The 16482-nt window shown below is 46.5% G+C and overlaps 1 protein-coding gene across 2 annotated transcripts in view; it reads right to left on the bottom strand.

Moving 5' to 3' along the window:
- The window catches only part of LOC131672919 (CUGBP Elav-like family member 4), a 127013-nt gene extending 120993 nt beyond the window's left edge, over positions 1 to 6020 (bottom strand). For both annotated transcript variants that reach the window (XM_058950468.1, XM_058950465.1), the window contains exon 1: positions 5712 to 6020. The gene's annotated coding sequence lies outside the window, so the exon portion shown is untranslated. The remainder of the gene's footprint in view (positions 1 to 5711) is intronic.
- Between the last annotated feature and the right edge of the window lie 10462 nt (positions 6021 to 16482).

Genomic DNA, 16482 nt, shown 5'->3' with positions numbered 1-16482 from the left:
GCATTTTTTTCCGGCGCGCTCTTTGGCCCGGCAGTCCCTCGTCGCGTCAATTTGCAAGCCAGATTTCGTAATTCTGAATTTTAAATGCCTCCCCTTAATTGCCGGCTAATTCGCCCCAGGGAAAGATGACGACGACGGCCGGGCCTTGGCAAAAAAAAAGAAAAAAAAAGAAAAAAAAAAGAAAAAAAAAGAAAAAAGAAAAAGCCTCTAACGAAATTGGAAAACACTCCGGGGAATTGCTCTGACCGCCACCGGTGCTGCGGTTATTTCCGATGACAACCGCGCGAAACGAAAAAATCGAAGATGATTGGCCGCCAGCGCGCCTGCTCACTTTTCTAAATAAGCCGGGCAGAGGGCCGGCAACCAGGAATAATGATGAAATTGCGCCCGATTTCCATTGGGGCCGCGCAAGCTCGAGCGCTGGCGAACGTGGGCGCGCGAGGCAGGACAAAGGAGCCGACGACGTAGCTGTATTTTTATCACACTGGCCGCTTCGTCTTTTTACGTTGGCGCGGCCGAGCCAAGACGAGCGCGTTCGATTTGCGCACGCGCCATCGGGGCTTTTATTTTCACTGCGGAACCAATCGGCGCGCTTTTGATCTCCGGCAGCTGGTCGCTCGTTACCTCCTTTGACCCTCTGCTCTCTAGACATAAACAGCCGGTAGACACTTACCTAAAACAGAGAAAATAATTGCGAGTTAGGCTTTCGTTTGTCCGCAAATGGCTGCGCGGGGATTAAAAGAGAAAGGGTCCGCAAAGCAATTCGTTGTAAAAAAAAAGCTTTGCGGCCAGGACAATAAAGAGTGTCGGTTTGGCCATTAGGATTAATCGTTGCGGCGGTATACGAATGTCGCCTTTTTCCTTGTTATCTGTTGGAGGTATGTGTATATATATCAAAGGCAGCTAGCACAGGTCGATTAATTGCCTATCGATCGCTTTGCATCAAGAGAGAGAGAGAGAGAGAGAGAGAGAGAGAGAGAGAGAGTGAGAGAGCTTTGGCGAAAAGCCTCATCCTTTTCGTGGCCTTTCAGAAGCTCCATCCTAGCATAATACCCTAGCGTATACGCAGCCTAATGCGCTTACGAGGCTTCATGTAGGTCAGCTTCCGATTTCAAATCAAACTCATTATCGCTTGGTTAGTTTTCAACGGGCGACGCATAGGCGTACACGCGCGACTGTGTAATCTAATCCATTTGCGACGGCGAGAGACAGCTATGCATAATTCACTTTGGTCCACACGCTCGATTCTTCAATGTCCCTTGCATCCCGAGCAAGATTAATGAGGTCCAATCGACCCTACGACGACAACGACGCTTGCGATACTTATGAAGGGCCCAGAGATCCTCGTAACTCAACACCTTGGCAACGGGCACAGGTATGAACGATATGCGTTTAAGCTTTATATATGTGTATCTCTTTCTCTCTCTCTCTCTCTCTCTCTCTCTCTCTCTTTTGTCTCCGCGAAAAAGAGAGAAAGCTCGAATATTTTATGCCACGAGTTTTTTTTTCGGCGAGCTATGTTGGTACCGTGTATGCGCGTCGCCTGCATTATTTAGAAGCTATTTTTCATATTTTGATATGGAAAGTCAATTTTTAACTGCGAGTTGGAATCTCATTTTTCGTAATGGTTAAATATTGTTTTATGTTAAAAATTTTTTTACATAGAATGTGAATGCCCTCGAACGTTATAAGCGAATAGTAGTAGCAACTAGATTTACATAATAATTCATTCGACCAAGTACGGTATAATCAAAGTTTGATGTTTTAATTCTAAAGACCCTTTACAATTTACCGCATGAAAACTTTGTTGATAAAAGCTTTTTTGATAAAGTTTGATGTACTCTAATCGCAATTGCGAATTGGAGCAAAACTGTTCAAGTTTTGTCTAATTCGCTGTTTTCCAGCTCTTGGACTGAATTGATAACAATCCCGTAAAGATACTGAATACGAAATACTGAAGAAGCTTTAGCTTGCTTTAATACGGGCATTGGTAGTAGAATCCAGAGACTTGGAGTAAATATTAAATTTTTGCTGCTAACGTCATTAGCAATGTACTTTCTCGAAAAATACATATATTTTTTAAAATAAAGTAACGTGCTTTTAATTTTATAGAAAATATATTTCATTTGTGGTAACGTACTTGAAGTATTAGTTATTGTGACTAGAATATGAGGAATGTTGTATTATGACTGGAACATTAAAGTATTAATTATGAAAATTGATTATTATTTAATATACTTTTGAATTCTTTAAGAATGATCCACAATTCAGATAGTGTAATAGTGTAATTTATTAAAATTTTTGCATTCTTCTATAAAAGTTTTGTTCCGTATGATTTACTGATAATTTTCTTTTGTTCTTGATAGAACTAAATTCTTGCTACTTGGTTATCGAATTAATTTATATGTCTTTTCTTATAATATTCAATCAGTAGCATTCGAAGTCAACAAAATCAGTTGTCTGAAAATAATGATTAAGGAAAAAAGTATATTTGCTATAATTTTCGAAAACATCGATCAATAGTGATCAAAGTTAATATAATTTCAATAAAAATGAATATAATTATAGTTTTAGAATTTGATACTGAATTCACTGTAGATATCAATTTTTCTGTAATCTTAACTTTCTTACTTTTTCGAGGAAATGACAAGAAATCACGAAAAAGTGACGATTAAAAAATTTTAATAATTATTTAGTACGATGACCAATCGCCTTGATTTCACTGCTATAGAACATAATTACAAAGTCTCACAAACGTAGCCCTAAAACCATTTTAGAACAATCAATTGTTGTAGATGTAATAAAAGCAATACGAGAAGAAATCAATCAAAATTTGACAAATCTGGATAATTTAAAAAAAAAATTGACCGATAGCTTTGAAACGTCGGTTGTTTTGAAAGACGACGACAAGAACCATGACTAGGAAGTCTTATAAATGTAACTTTAACAGTTGAATTGATATCGATTAAGTAGAAGGTAACCAGATGCACACATACACAGACATGCACATTTATTATAAAAATGTGACGTTGGCAATCAGCAATCACGAAAATGTAGAAAAAACTTAAATTCAGGCGATGAAAAATGTTCATCATTAGAAAGCTTTCTCTTGGAGAAAGCAAAACAATGCTCGATCAATGAACCACGATATATTCTGTATATATAAGCAAGTCCAGGCGTAACCCGTGTTGTCCATTAAGCGTTTAACGAAAATACACGGCAGCAGGCCGTGATCTAATGAAGATAACTAACCCGCAGCGGCGCCAGATAAAGAAAACAATCCCGGCAATATTGCTTAATTAAAGACTTTGAAAAATCGCGCGCGCGCGCGCCACGGCGGAGTCATGCGCAAAAGAAAGCCATTAATCGAGCTTGATCGTGTGTCCCCGAGAGTGCCGACTTTCTTCCTTTCTCTTCAGAGCCGTAAAACAACGCAGGCTTTAGACACACTTTGGAGACGCTCGAGTTTCTCTTGTATCTCGAACGACAGAGCTAAAAACCTACAAACGGGGCTTTCAAAGTTGTGTGTCTCTCGGTCGATTAGCGCTTTACGCGCGATCAACTTTTTTCTTGTAGCACAATGCGACTTGAGCTGTTAAATTGGCGTTTGCCAGTTTTTAAGCTGACGAATCATTGGATCTACGCGTGATCGCATCTGGCTTTGATCATTACCGATTATATTGTTCGAGCGGCAACTATTTACGCGTGCAACGAATTGCTAATTCGTAAATGAAATGCTTTCGATATGTCAGGCGAAGCTATCGCTTATTAGGCATTGCACGAATAATCAAACGTTAATTTAATCCACGAACCAAATGTGCAAGCAATCGGATAATGCAAACGAACAACACGTCAGTCCATGCCTAATGCGGAAAAGATTAGTGCAGTGGCAGTAAGTAAAAAAGATGTAATGCGTGTGACATTGCGGCATCTTTAAATGGTGTCGCACAGGGAGAGAAAGAGAGAGGAAGACATTACCAAAGCTTGTACAATTCGAGTCGCGGACTCGCCTGCTCGAAAAGAAGCAGCTAGTCTCGAGCAGCAGCATCCGAAAATGGTCGAGATCGATATCTCCGCGCGAGTGTGCGTGTGTAAGGCTCGCAAAGTGCACGGCCCTATCAATACAAATAAGCGAAAGAAAATCTCTCGCTTTCTCAAAAGAGCGGGCTGCTCCTTCCTCCCTTTCCCATTGCGGCTCATGAGAAAGAGAAAAAGTTGTAGGTATATCGAGAGAGAGAGAGAGAGAGAGAGAGAGAGAGAGAGAGAGAGAGAGAGAGAGAGAGAGAGAGAGAGAGAGAGAGAGAGAGAGAGAAGAGGGAGGGATAAATGAGGTTCGAAAGTGGGCTACGTGTCGCGCGCCGGTAACGATATATCGTCGACGTGAGCAGCACCCCCAAAAAGCCCTGCGGATTTGTTCCGTATTTTCCCCAGTTTTATTCCCCCGCTTTCTTCATTGAGTGCCCAAACCGATTCTCAAGCTCAGCTTTCAGATTAATCGCCTAGAGATTAGGCTGCTGGACGAATTTTCTTTGCACGCGAGCATTGTTCATCAATCCAACTCGTTTCGAAATTTCCGATTCCGTCTTTCGCCATCGCGATCTGCCTCATTTGATGACAACGTCAACGCTTATCCGGAAAAACGGCGAGACAAAATGAAAAATGCAGGAAACTATTTATCAAGAAGCTCAACAGACCGCGCAAGACGTTTTAGGGGAACAGTCGAATTACGTGACGGTTGAGCTGCTCTTCAGTGACAATAACGACAAGTTATACGTGCATATATTCAAAGACCTATCATTTGAGAAAAAAAAAGTACTAGGACAATGCGACATAGTGAAGTGTCGTGAACAGTGCCTTATACGGAATTCATGAGCGTCGCCATGAGTTTAAATATCGATTTGCCATCAAGAGGACGGCAATAAAACACACTACACACTAAGAGTCTGAATTTACATGGCATCGGAAGCAACGTTAGATCTCTTGCTCGGATTAATCCTACCGAGAGAGTGAGAGAGAGAGAGAGAGAGAGAGAGAGAGAGAGAGAGAGGGATAAGCTGCCGGATGCGGGGTTTTAGGCCGAGCGCCCTTAGCCTAATGCGTTTTATTATGTTAGCTCCTCTCCGTTCGCTGCCGACTAATGGAATTTCAACGATTGACGAATGCGCTTCGCGGGGGGGGGGGGGGGGTGGCGTCCGACATTTTACGCACGAATTCGATTTCGCCTTTTATACTTACATTCGTATATATCAATTGTCTCATGAATATTGCATGCGTTATATTGTTCGCAGCGTTTCGCGCGAAACGCGCGGCTTTTATGCGCCGACTATTATTACGGCCGCGTTTCTCTGAGCGCCAATTGGTTTGTATCCCATTCGAGCGAGCGCGCGAGCCAAGTGCCGCGCCATTTTTTCTCTCTGCAATGAGGAAAGCAAAGGCGCCTCGTTGTGCATCTCCATCCTGCAAAGAATGGAAATGGCGTTGGTGGTCTCGCGGAGCTGATCGCTGGCGGTGAACGCGCGCTCGATATCGCGCACAGCAGCCTCGGGAAAGCGCAACCGATCTCGCTGGAAGGAAAATGCCGGCGCGCTGGCGGCGCTTCGGTCCCTCGGTTCTGCCGGCCGCCGGAGGGAGCTCGCGCCGGGAAACGTTCGGTAGCGCCTCCAACAACGAGAAACGGCCGGTGAACGGGCGTTATACAAAAAACATCTGACCTATACTCCATGGGCGCTGAGAGTGCAGCACTTTGGCTCCGCGGTGAGTTGAAGTCCACTCCAGCCTGTCACTTATCCGTGGTGCACTTACATCAACAAATCGGGTGTCCCCTCTCTCCCTCTCTGTTTCGAGATCAAGTCTCTCGCGCACACGTCAACTCGCACACTCTCTGCTTGTCCGTGCCGGACACACTGCGTGTCCCAAGAGAACTTCCCTCCGCGCGAGAGCAGCTCGGACGCGCTAGCTTATCGTTGTCGTCGATGATCGGCAGGCTGGGCAGGCTACTTCGAGTTGGGTTGAGCTGAGGCGACGTCGAGAGCTGACTGAGCAGGCGCGCTGGTGGTCGCGCGCGAGCGGAGCAGCAACAACGGCAACGCCAGCGGGAAAAGATGGTGGGGAGGGGTCTCGGCTAGGCGAGAGGGGGAGGCCGCGCGTTTTCACCGGCATGTAGCAACAGGCAAGTCGCTCCGCCGCGGAGAGAGAGACGGAGGCAGTGACGTCAGCTGCGCGGGCGCGCGCGCGCGTGACGTAGGCGTGGTCACGGATGCGCACCGACACCTCGCGTTGCTGTCAAACCCGCGACGTTGTCATAGTGACTGCATGCGCTCTCGCCACTGCAACCAACAGCACAAGCGTACACAGACTCTCGTGGCGAGGACGCTCTCTCGCTTTCTTCCACTCTGCCGCCGCCTGGCGCTCGCTTATTTTTCTCCGCTTGTTCCTCCTTGCCGGCATCCTTGCCCCTTGACGCTTATGCAACGAGCCATGTTCCCAGTTGCATTTCGAGTAGTCGCCGGACGTTTATTATCGCGCTGCATTCCGTTTATGATCGCAGTATGCGATGAGCGGGGATCGTTTTTGCCGTTGTCGTATACGACAAGTCCGGGGAGCGAGAGAGAGAGAGAGAGAGAGAGAGAGAGAGAGAGAGAGAGAGAGAGAGAGAGAGCGACGGACAATAGAAACAGAACGGCCAGGGGGAACTTTATAGGAGAGTGTGCGACAAGAACAGATGTCACATTTACTGCCTTACTGAGTTGGATATATCCAGCGTTTTATCCTCTTGGCTTGTATATGCTTCTTTTTGCGGGGGCACGACACGCACATCCACTCATGAGGTATGCCTGTATTTCGCTGCATGACGCTAATGCTGAGCAGAACCACGTCGCGCTCTTCGTTTTCTTCGTTCCCGCCGGTAGACTTGGCAGGCGAGAAACAAAAGACTTGGCGGGCGACTGTGGGAAATTGGCAAAGGAATGAAATTACATAATGCACCTCATCCGAGACAAAGATCCGTTCTCCGGGAAACAAAGTAAGCCCATCGATGACTGTCGGCAGCAGAGAAACTCTCTCTCTCTCCTCTCTCTCTCTCTCTCCTCTCTCTCGGTCTCTCTCTCTCTCTCTCTCTCTCTCTCTCTATCTTTTTACGGGGAAAAGGGAGAAGGAGCAAATAAACGAAGGGTCATCGGGGCGTGACGAGAGTACGCCACGAGAGGGAAAGGCCAAAGCGAGCGTGACGGTGATTGAAATCAAGGTAAAACGTAATATACATTTTGCACGCGGCACCCTTTTTTCAGGCAAATCTTTTCATCGACTTTTGCATTTTCTTCGTGTACCAGTTTTTAATGTACTACACAAGAGCCTAATCAGGGATAATCGAGCAAATATGGCGACAGATCCATTGGGTCACGTGGTGATGGTAAAATTCCTTTCTTCTCTCCAAAGGGGAATGCACCAGCGTATGGTCAGACGCGTGATTATACGTGCGCGATTGTTTGGTAGCGACGGAAATGAGAATTCATCAACGTTGATGCTACATAATCAACGATATTGAATCAGCCAGCAGATTAATGCATAGCACTCGCTGCTAATCGGTTTACTAGCCGTCTTGTTTTTATGTATTTTCGTGCGCGATTTGCATTATAATGACGCTCCCCATTCGGAAAATGAAAATCTAGAACGAGCGGAGCTTTGATTCCGAGCGATATAGTCGGTAAATAGCAAAGCTAATACTCGCGGCAGGAAAAAGAAGGCAGGCGAACAATGCTCGGCGGCCAGCAACGAATAATTTTATCCGGTCAGCATTTCTCTCGTACTTTCCTTCTCGCGTGCGCAAGTATGCCAGAGAGAGAGAAAGAGAGAGAGAGAGAGAGAGAGAGAGAGAGAGAGAGAGAGATGGAGAGAGTGAGCGCGCATTCAAATACTAATGAGGTTTCCGTGTATTCCGAGATGATAGCTGGGCTTCTCCTTCTCGTGGCGGCGGCGCCTACATATTGCCCGTAATTCAATTGTGCAGCGCGCAGGAGAGAGAGAGGAGCAAGCAACGTTGCCGCCGCCGGAGTGCCGAAGTTGAAAGCTAATTTCCGGGGCGCGCCAGAACACGGCGAATCAACTGGTTGGGATTCCCTCATCGATTAGGCCTCGGCTGGAGCACCTAATTGCTTTCGTTCGCGCTTTTTTTCCCGCACGATCCTCGGTGCGTGGTCACGACAACTCGCTGGCTCAGGCTCGGCGAGTACAGCCATCGCCGCGTCCGAGTTCTGCTTTCCAAGCGAAAATTCGACGCTGCTCTGTGAGGCTCGCACGCGGGAGGCAATTGTAATAGCGCGCCGGCGCCGAGAGGATCAAGTTCTGCTTTATTAGCCGCGAAGCGGCAAAGCGCCGAGAGGAGAAAAAGGCATTAGCTTCAATCACGAGGGCGAGCGGGCGCTCGTCGGAAGCTGCGCGCACTCGATTTTTCAGCGGCCAGAGAGGGAGAGAAATTCCGACGTGAAATTGAGTTTAAAATGTTTTTGATGTTGATTGCGGGTTATTCGATCGAATCGCTGCGCCGCGGCTAATGAGACGAAATTGAAGGGCGGCACGAAGCTTTTCCTTTCCTCGCTCGGATCAATTGGATTTCGACTTTCCAGCAAGTTTTTCGCGCTTGTTTGCATACACGCGGCAATTAATGGTGGCTGTAAAGGCGCTCTGACGTCAAAGCGACCAGCACCGAGAGAGTAGTAGTTCCGATGACTCGGCCGGTTACCGTTACCACACTTGTCTTTACGACACTCGTTCGCGCGCGTTACATGCTTCTACCTCCTTCTCTCTCTCTCGGTCTCACTCTCTCTCTCTCTCTCTCTCTCTCTCTCCCTCTCTCTTTCTCTCTTTCTCTAGGATGTGTTCTGCTGAGCTTTCCTTTTCTCGCACTCCTATAACTATCCTCGATGGCTTTGGCTATGCTGTTTTATGGTCGTTCCGATATTTTTGGTTTGAAAAAGTCATTGTTTACTTTAGTATTTGCAGACTTGCAAAACATGCTTGAGAAAAGGTACGCATTCGGTGAAAAATTTTATAAAGTTATTGGCGCTGCGTTTGGGTCTGACCAAACTTGATTCATACCACTCGATCTCTAACTCGAGCATATTCAGATTCAATTTGAAGGCCAGCGTTTTTCGCCTCCACTAATGTGATGAGAACAGATGATCTCGTAAAAATCTCACTGCCAAATCTCGTCGATATAAATTCACAATGTTCTGATCGAGGAAAAAATCGCCAAATCGGCGGGAAAAAAATCCCTCCTGAAGATGGCACACAAACCGCGGCTTTGCGGCTCCAGATAAAAATCGAAAGAAAAAAAAAGGTAAATCGACGCATATCCCACTTACTTTGCATTGCGCGCGTGCAGTGGGTAAAAAAGATTCGGCAGAGAGAAGAAAAAAAAGGGCCGCTATGGCAAATCGATCGCGCGCCGTCGTCGCTTCTTCCGATATTTACGAGGGGCCGAGTCAGCGGCCAAACCCCTTAATCCGAATAACGTGCAGCGAAGAGTTGCTTGGATTATACTGGAGGTGCGCGAGCGCTGGGAAAATTGAAAAATGATAATTTAAGGGCGCGCACGAGCGCTATAGGTCAGCTATATACGCCGCGAGTCGAGTATAAGGCTTTGGCTTATTTGAAAATAGATGGAAATTTCTCCTCTTCTTTTTTCGTCTGTTTACCTCCGAGCTCCGCTGTTTCTTTGTTTTTCCACGCGTACAGGGAAGATTTATACTCTTCGTGGAAATTTTCCTGCGAGATTATCGTTGCACATAGCTAATTTGCAATTTGCATTGTCCCTCGACTATCAAAGAAAAAGTCTTCAGTCTGAACACGCCGACTGTTCTGTGGCCCACGTATACATTGTATTATTCATTTATTTTTTCTCGTATTTTTTCGTAACTTGATTGTTGCTGAACAGACCTACTTTACACTATGGGTTTATCTGCAATTTTAACGCGTATCGTGCTACACGTCACGAATGTATCGAATGTATCGGCGTTGGATAGTGACGAGCGCGATACTCGAATGCTACTGTATTTCTATCGCGCTCACTTGGAAAAAACGTGTTTGGTCATCGCGAATAGTAATGCAATCACTAAAAATGGCTGGATTGGGTTTGATTACAGTTACACTTGTTTTTCTTTATCGGTCACTAAATAATATTACAACGAATTTCACTGGTAATGATATCAATAGAGTATCTTACGGGTGAGTATCGGAAGGTCTCGCGTAAGCCGAGTAGTGCTTGGAAATTGGGCGAGATTTTAGATGTCAGAAAAAATAGCGCTGACGCTCGGTTTATTTTCGAGAGTAAGAAATTGCCAGGGCAAGTTGGGCGAGCTAAGAGCGTTATCTTTTGAATCCGGAAAAACGTTGCGGGTTCAAGAAGACGCGAAGAAGCGTAACACTCGAAGAATTTTTCGAGCGCGCGCCTCGAACGAAATGATCTAAAGGCAAAAGCAATTTATTTTCCAATCAATAACGAGACATCGCTCGGAATAGCCCGCCAACATCCCATCTCGGGCTCCCTCTCTCTCTCTCTCTCCGAATCCTTTATCCAGCACGGCGAGAGCGCGCGCGCACGGACAGGAAGGTATTTCACTTGCAGAATTTAAACGGCTGCCGCTGCTACTGCGCGCGGCAGCTGGGCGGGTTATAAAAATGTAAACGTAGCCTTTGGCCCCACCTACCACTCGGCGTGTAAACACCAAACTTGCTGCCGCCGCTCTCTGACCGTTCTCCCGTCGGTTCCGCGTTGTCTTAGCATAATGCATAATGATCGCTTGGCCCGCCGGAGCAACAAACTTTCCGTCTTTTTCCGCCGACGGGAAATGCTAATCCCGAACCGGCGAAAAAGTACAGGCGCGCGGAGGCGCGCAGAGAGCCGGCGGGCCGGTCTTTACGATGCGCGAGCACGCCCGGTTAAATGGCCGACTTACTTTTACAGCGACGACGCGAGAGAATTTATTTCGGCTGGGCTGCCCGCCTGCCCGCCTGCCCGCGCTTCCGCAGGTAATCCAGTTGGATTTATCGACAGCGCACACTCTCTCTCTCTCTCTCTCTCCCTCTCCTTTATACCCCGGGCCCTTTCAATTTTTCGTCGATTGATTCAATAAGACTCGCCGACGGAAAGTGATACTTTCTTCGGGACGTGGTCGCAGGCGCGAGCGACGTCAATTTATTAATGCGCCTCGCATCGCCGAGCTCGCTCGCACCACAGCCTCGGTGCGAAGACGGACGCAGCGTCCCTTTGTATCGGCTCGCTAATGAGCCGCCAGGGGAGGGTCGAGCGCGAAAGAAGCCCGTGGCCAGCGGCAGCGAGAGAACTTAATCGATGACGCTCTCTGGCGAGCTTCAAGGTAATCAGATAGGTCATGTGGAAGGGAATGGCCATTAGCACGTCGAGTGCTATTGCAAGAGCTCGGCCCCCCGCGCGCAATCTCGGCGACGACGACGACGACCCCTCTTGAGTATCTGGCATGCATATAGGACGCGTTCTCTCCGCGAGAGCCCAAGATGCTTCCGACATATTGGATTAGCAAAGAGAGTGCTGGATTCGATTTGCGCGCGAATAATAACCTTTTTTACGATCCCATTGCCGCGACGAATAATCATAGGAGTTCGACAATTGGCTTAGAGCGCGCGGCGTCGCGGCGCGCACGGCTAAGCGTCCGCGCTGCTGCGCTAATTGGCGCGAGCGTCGAAAACGCGGAGCGAACTCGCGGCGAGTCGAAACCGAGAGCGCGGCGCCGGTCCGGGTGTGCACTCTTTTTCTGCCAATTTTCTCGACGGAGACCTCGCGCGCAGCGGGGGGGGGGGGGGGGGGACGAGCTAATCCGGTGCGCGCTTGCTCGCTGCAAATTTGCCTGTCGATTCTGGCCTCCGGCGGCGTGACGCGGCGCCGGAGGTGAAGCGTGGAAATTCGCCGGACGAGGGATAACCCATTCTCATCACGAACTTCGTCTGGCAGGCGGCACGCGCGCGAGCTCGGCCTCCCTCCGTTGCGCGCGCCCGGAGATGGAAAAAGCAGCGAGAGTGGAAGCCGATGTTACGAGATGAGAGCGCGATGAAGGAGCTCGAGTTGTTATCGAGTTTTCTTTTACCTAAGGCGCCAGAGAGAAAATATAAATTTCCGCCTTCTTCCGCGCCTTTATTTTCTTGCTGCTAGCTTCGCTTCAATGTCGGCGCCTTGATCGTCATTACGATGACTCGGCGAAGCATGCCCGTGCAGCATCGTTAGTCGTCTAAGGGTCGTTTCAATTCCGGATATTCGCCAAGAGATACAATTTAAACCAAGACTACACGGAATCCTAGTGGGCAGAAGCCCACTGACGTATATTCTTCATTCAAGCCTGCAAATGAAAACTCCACGGGCGTACAAGATCAAACGATCGCAAAATGTGGATTTTCGGTGAAACGCGCGCCACCTACCGCCTCAGTCGCCAGTTCACTCGAATCACTACGTCAATTCTCTGAATCGAAAGTAAAATCAACATCCAGTCAGGATTCCGAAATTTCCAATCGTAAAAAAAATTCGCCATTCGATGGGAAATCAACGCATTACGGGACAGAAGAAAAAAATGAATGTCGCGAGGTCAACGCAAGTAAAAATGAGGCTGGCATTTACAGGTTAGTTGACAGGTTGTCAAGGTACCAACAATTACGGGGTTTCTGCGGCACGGCGCGTCGGTCGCCCAGAGAAACACGCAGAGATGTCGAAGCGCAGCAGCAGTAGCAGCAGTAGCAGCAGCAATTTGAATATAAAAGCTAGCGCGCTGAGTGACGCGCAGAAATTCTCGACTGACAGGTCATTTTCCGGCGCAACGCCAGTAGCGTAGCCCTTTTATATCCGAGTCGATACCCCAGACATCCTCGCCGCCGACGCCGCTGCTGTCCGATTATTCGGATCCCCTGATTCCGTCACGTCTGCCGCCAAGAGATCTCCTACTCTTTTCGACAAGACGCGCACTTCGGGAAATTCATCAAGAGATTATTTATCTACGATTAAATAATGTAGTGCACGCGTGTGAATTTTAGTCGAGGAGTTTCAACGAGTTTCAAGATTCGTATACGTAAACGCGCGGGAGTTTGATTTCATTAGACAAACATCGGGGGCGGCAGGGGGTGGGGGGAAGCAAAGTCAAGTTGAAACTTACATGCGCGCGGGTTTCCGCTTCATAAAGTGGATATACACACGGTGCGCAAATTTTCATCAGATACATCCTTCACCGATGTCAATAGCCGAGAAAGCAGGAGAAAATTCATAATTCTCCGTGGCAAGGGTGAAAAATGGGGCGCGCGCGGGGAGAAGGGTAAATTCGCCCAGACAAATTTTCGCGCGCGCGTTTTACAGCCTGTCGAGCAGCAATATCGGTAGGCAATATAAAGTCTTTCTCTCTCTCTCTCTCGGCTGGTAAGCCTGCAGGCGTATATTATCGCGCTCGAAACTTGCCGCGCAACAATAACATGCGTGTGGGAAGGATCAAGCCAAGTTCGTAAAAAAGCTCGCGTTATATATGTCTTCCTTCTATTTTTATTTATTTTTTTTTTTGAGTTATAGTTTCCTGGGCTTGATTAAAAAAATGTCGCAGCTCTAGGTTCTTCGATGGAATTGGAATCTCTCAGGGACGACTCTCTCTGCGAGGCGAGCGCTAAGAAGGATAAAACTTTTAATTGGAAAGTACAGTGGATTTTTCATGAGTTCGATGATTGTTTTGTAATTGGATCAGAATCCGACGCTCAACTTCAACTCTGTGCCTGTCTTGCGCTGCTGCTATCTCGAAATCGTTACGTTAATTGATAACTTCGTCATCAGCCAGATGATCGAGTTATGCTTGTTTACTTCAGTTACGATCAACTCGGCTCATTTTATAATTAATCCCATTCGAGAACAATCGATCGACCGATCGAACGCTTTTCAATCGGTCTCGTAGAAGTCTCTTAGTTCTCTGGAGAGCGAGACTAAGAATGATTACGAAGCTCGACGGAATGGCAGCTTTGCGAAAAAAAATTCGTTCGGAAATGTGGCGTTTCGGCAAATGAAGCGCAAGGCGGGAAAACCACAAGAATAGCCACGCGGCACTTCGTCATCAATGTAAGTAGCAAACCGGCGATTCAATAAGTCGCCATTCATGCGGCAAACAGCGGACAAGTAATAAAGAGCACGTGTCGCGCGCGAACGCAAATAACACAAAGATAACGAGAGAGAAAGAGATTAGATTAGATTAGATTAACCTGTATTTTCAACCTTGTGATATCACTCCGTTTGGTTACAACGACGACAAATATAGAAGTAGATACATAGATATAAATGTAAAAATTAAAAAAATAGCAATGAGAAGAAATAATAGATTGACAACGTATAACAATAAAACGATAGAAATAACAAGAGATGCTGTAATTCTGATTACCTTCCAACTATCTCAAATGTGTTTACCGATCAAGGTCCAAGTAGTTAGCGCATACTACCTCTCTGAAACCCTACAACCTCGGAAGCCAGTGAATAGCTGATGACAGAGTTCCAAGGCAAGCTCTGGAATCCAAAAAAAGCTGGATCCAGTCACCGCGCTCATCCTGGGAACGCTAAACTCAGACAGTTCCCCCCTAATACTAGGCTTGGGCCTGTACAGAGTCAAGAACTCTGCCAAGTATGTGGGCTTACGCAGTTTTATCATTTTGTACATTAATAATTAGTGCGATAAGAGAGCTTCTATTCGAGAGCGTACCTAGCCCTATAGCCCCTGAAAGGGAAATATATTCACTTCTCCGAACACTCAATATGTGCCTGACACATCAATTGCTTTGATTTTGGAATCTCATGCATTGCTCCTGGGAGGTTGAATGTTCAAGACGTAGCTGACTTATGGATACAACCAACCTCCACTGAAGCTCCTATGTGGTACAAGGTCTAATGAAGTGTAGACTATAAAGCACTCAATTGTTCTTTTTCGTGACTTAGTCAACGTCCACTTAAGCTCGGAGTCAAGAGTGGCACCCAAGCTGATCACCTCGTCTCTGAAAGAACGGACATTTCTTCTCGCATTTCATCACCCGTTAGCTTCACATCTCGAATAGTATTAACGTTCTGGTTCGAATCTACGATAATTGCCTTCGTTCTTGCGGCATTGAGACGCAGTCTAGAGTCCTCAGCCCAATCAGAAATGAGCCGTGGACAATTTTGTTCTACCCTCGAGAGCCTTTTAACGTTCAGGTAAAGCTGATAGTAATTCGTATAAAAAGTATGTTTGATAATTTGTAATAGAACATCCAAGATAAAGCACTGAGGTACTCGCAGGTCGATCTCTAACCAACGAAAATCACCACTCATAGTAGATGCCCTCTGGGTTCTCCCCTGTCATCCCCCCTAACACCAAAAATATCGCGAATGTATGAGTTACTGCGGTCTAATTCTATTGAGACGCATATAAAGGCACCACCTCGTAGTATTCCAGATGTGGCTCGATCAGAGACTCTACTAATCTTGCAGTGTGCTATTTTCACGTTAGTTTTCTATCCAGCGTGACGCTAAGACTAATAATCTCATCGCTGAAGGCAACGAAGTCCCTACCTTGCACCTCAACCCTTGGCAATCCCCTACCTTTAATAGTGTTGATGTTTCTTTGGGAAACACAAATAATTGCTTTTATTTTGCCAACATTGAAATACAGATCAGAGCCCATTGATAGAGAGGAATAAAGAATAAGAAACGAAGAGGAAGAGAGAGATGGAGGTTTTTTATTTACCGTCAAATAAAATTTCTTATTTTCATCTAAGAGCAAGGTTGCGTTATCAGAAATCTCGTCAGTTAGAGAGACTACGGGAACTCTGAGATCTCCTGTTATATCTCTTATCTTTCCGGGTGATGTATTCGTGGTTTCTGTGGTGGTAACGTTTCTGCAAATTCTGTTTTTTCCTCTTCTGTCACAGTGAAGTCCTTTCAGAGTTTTGTATGATTTTTCACACGTATTGCATTGAAACATTATGTTTCCCGAAAATCGTGACATCGTGCTGATCATGGGATAAAAGTTTATTGAACTGCGTATTACTATTAAAATTATTACGATCACGTAGCAAATAAACAATATCATAAATAAAAAACGGTAAAACAAATTGAGAATTTAAAAAATCCCCTCATTGGCTATAATAATAGTAGCGAGACGCAGTGTGATAAAGCAGAGAGAGAGAGAGAGAGAGAGAGAGAGAGTGGCGTAGCATGTGTATATATTCCACGCGACGCTGTCAATTTGCCGCGAAAGACAGCAGACACGCGTCGAGCATTTTTACCCTCTTCCTACGCCTGCTTTTTTTCCGTTGTCCCTATTGGATATTGGAACGCCTCGTCACGTTACCTCTCACACGCCAGATAATACACTTTCCTCCCCTTCATTCCTCGCCAATATTCCAAGCGTCTTTTCTTCTTCCTGTTATTACTGATAAACTCTGTGGACAGTTACCTAAGAATATGATAGA

This window comes from Phymastichus coffea, unplaced genomic scaffold, assembly GCF_024137745.1.
Source record: "Phymastichus coffea isolate CEN01 unplaced genomic scaffold, Cenicafe_Pcof_1.1 PCOF00162, whole genome shotgun sequence".
Taxonomy (NCBI): Eukaryota; Metazoa; Arthropoda; class Insecta; order Hymenoptera; family Eulophidae; genus Phymastichus; species Phymastichus coffea.
The sequence above is the reverse complement of the archived record's forward strand: the minus strand, read 5'-3'. Positions and strand labels throughout refer to the sequence as shown.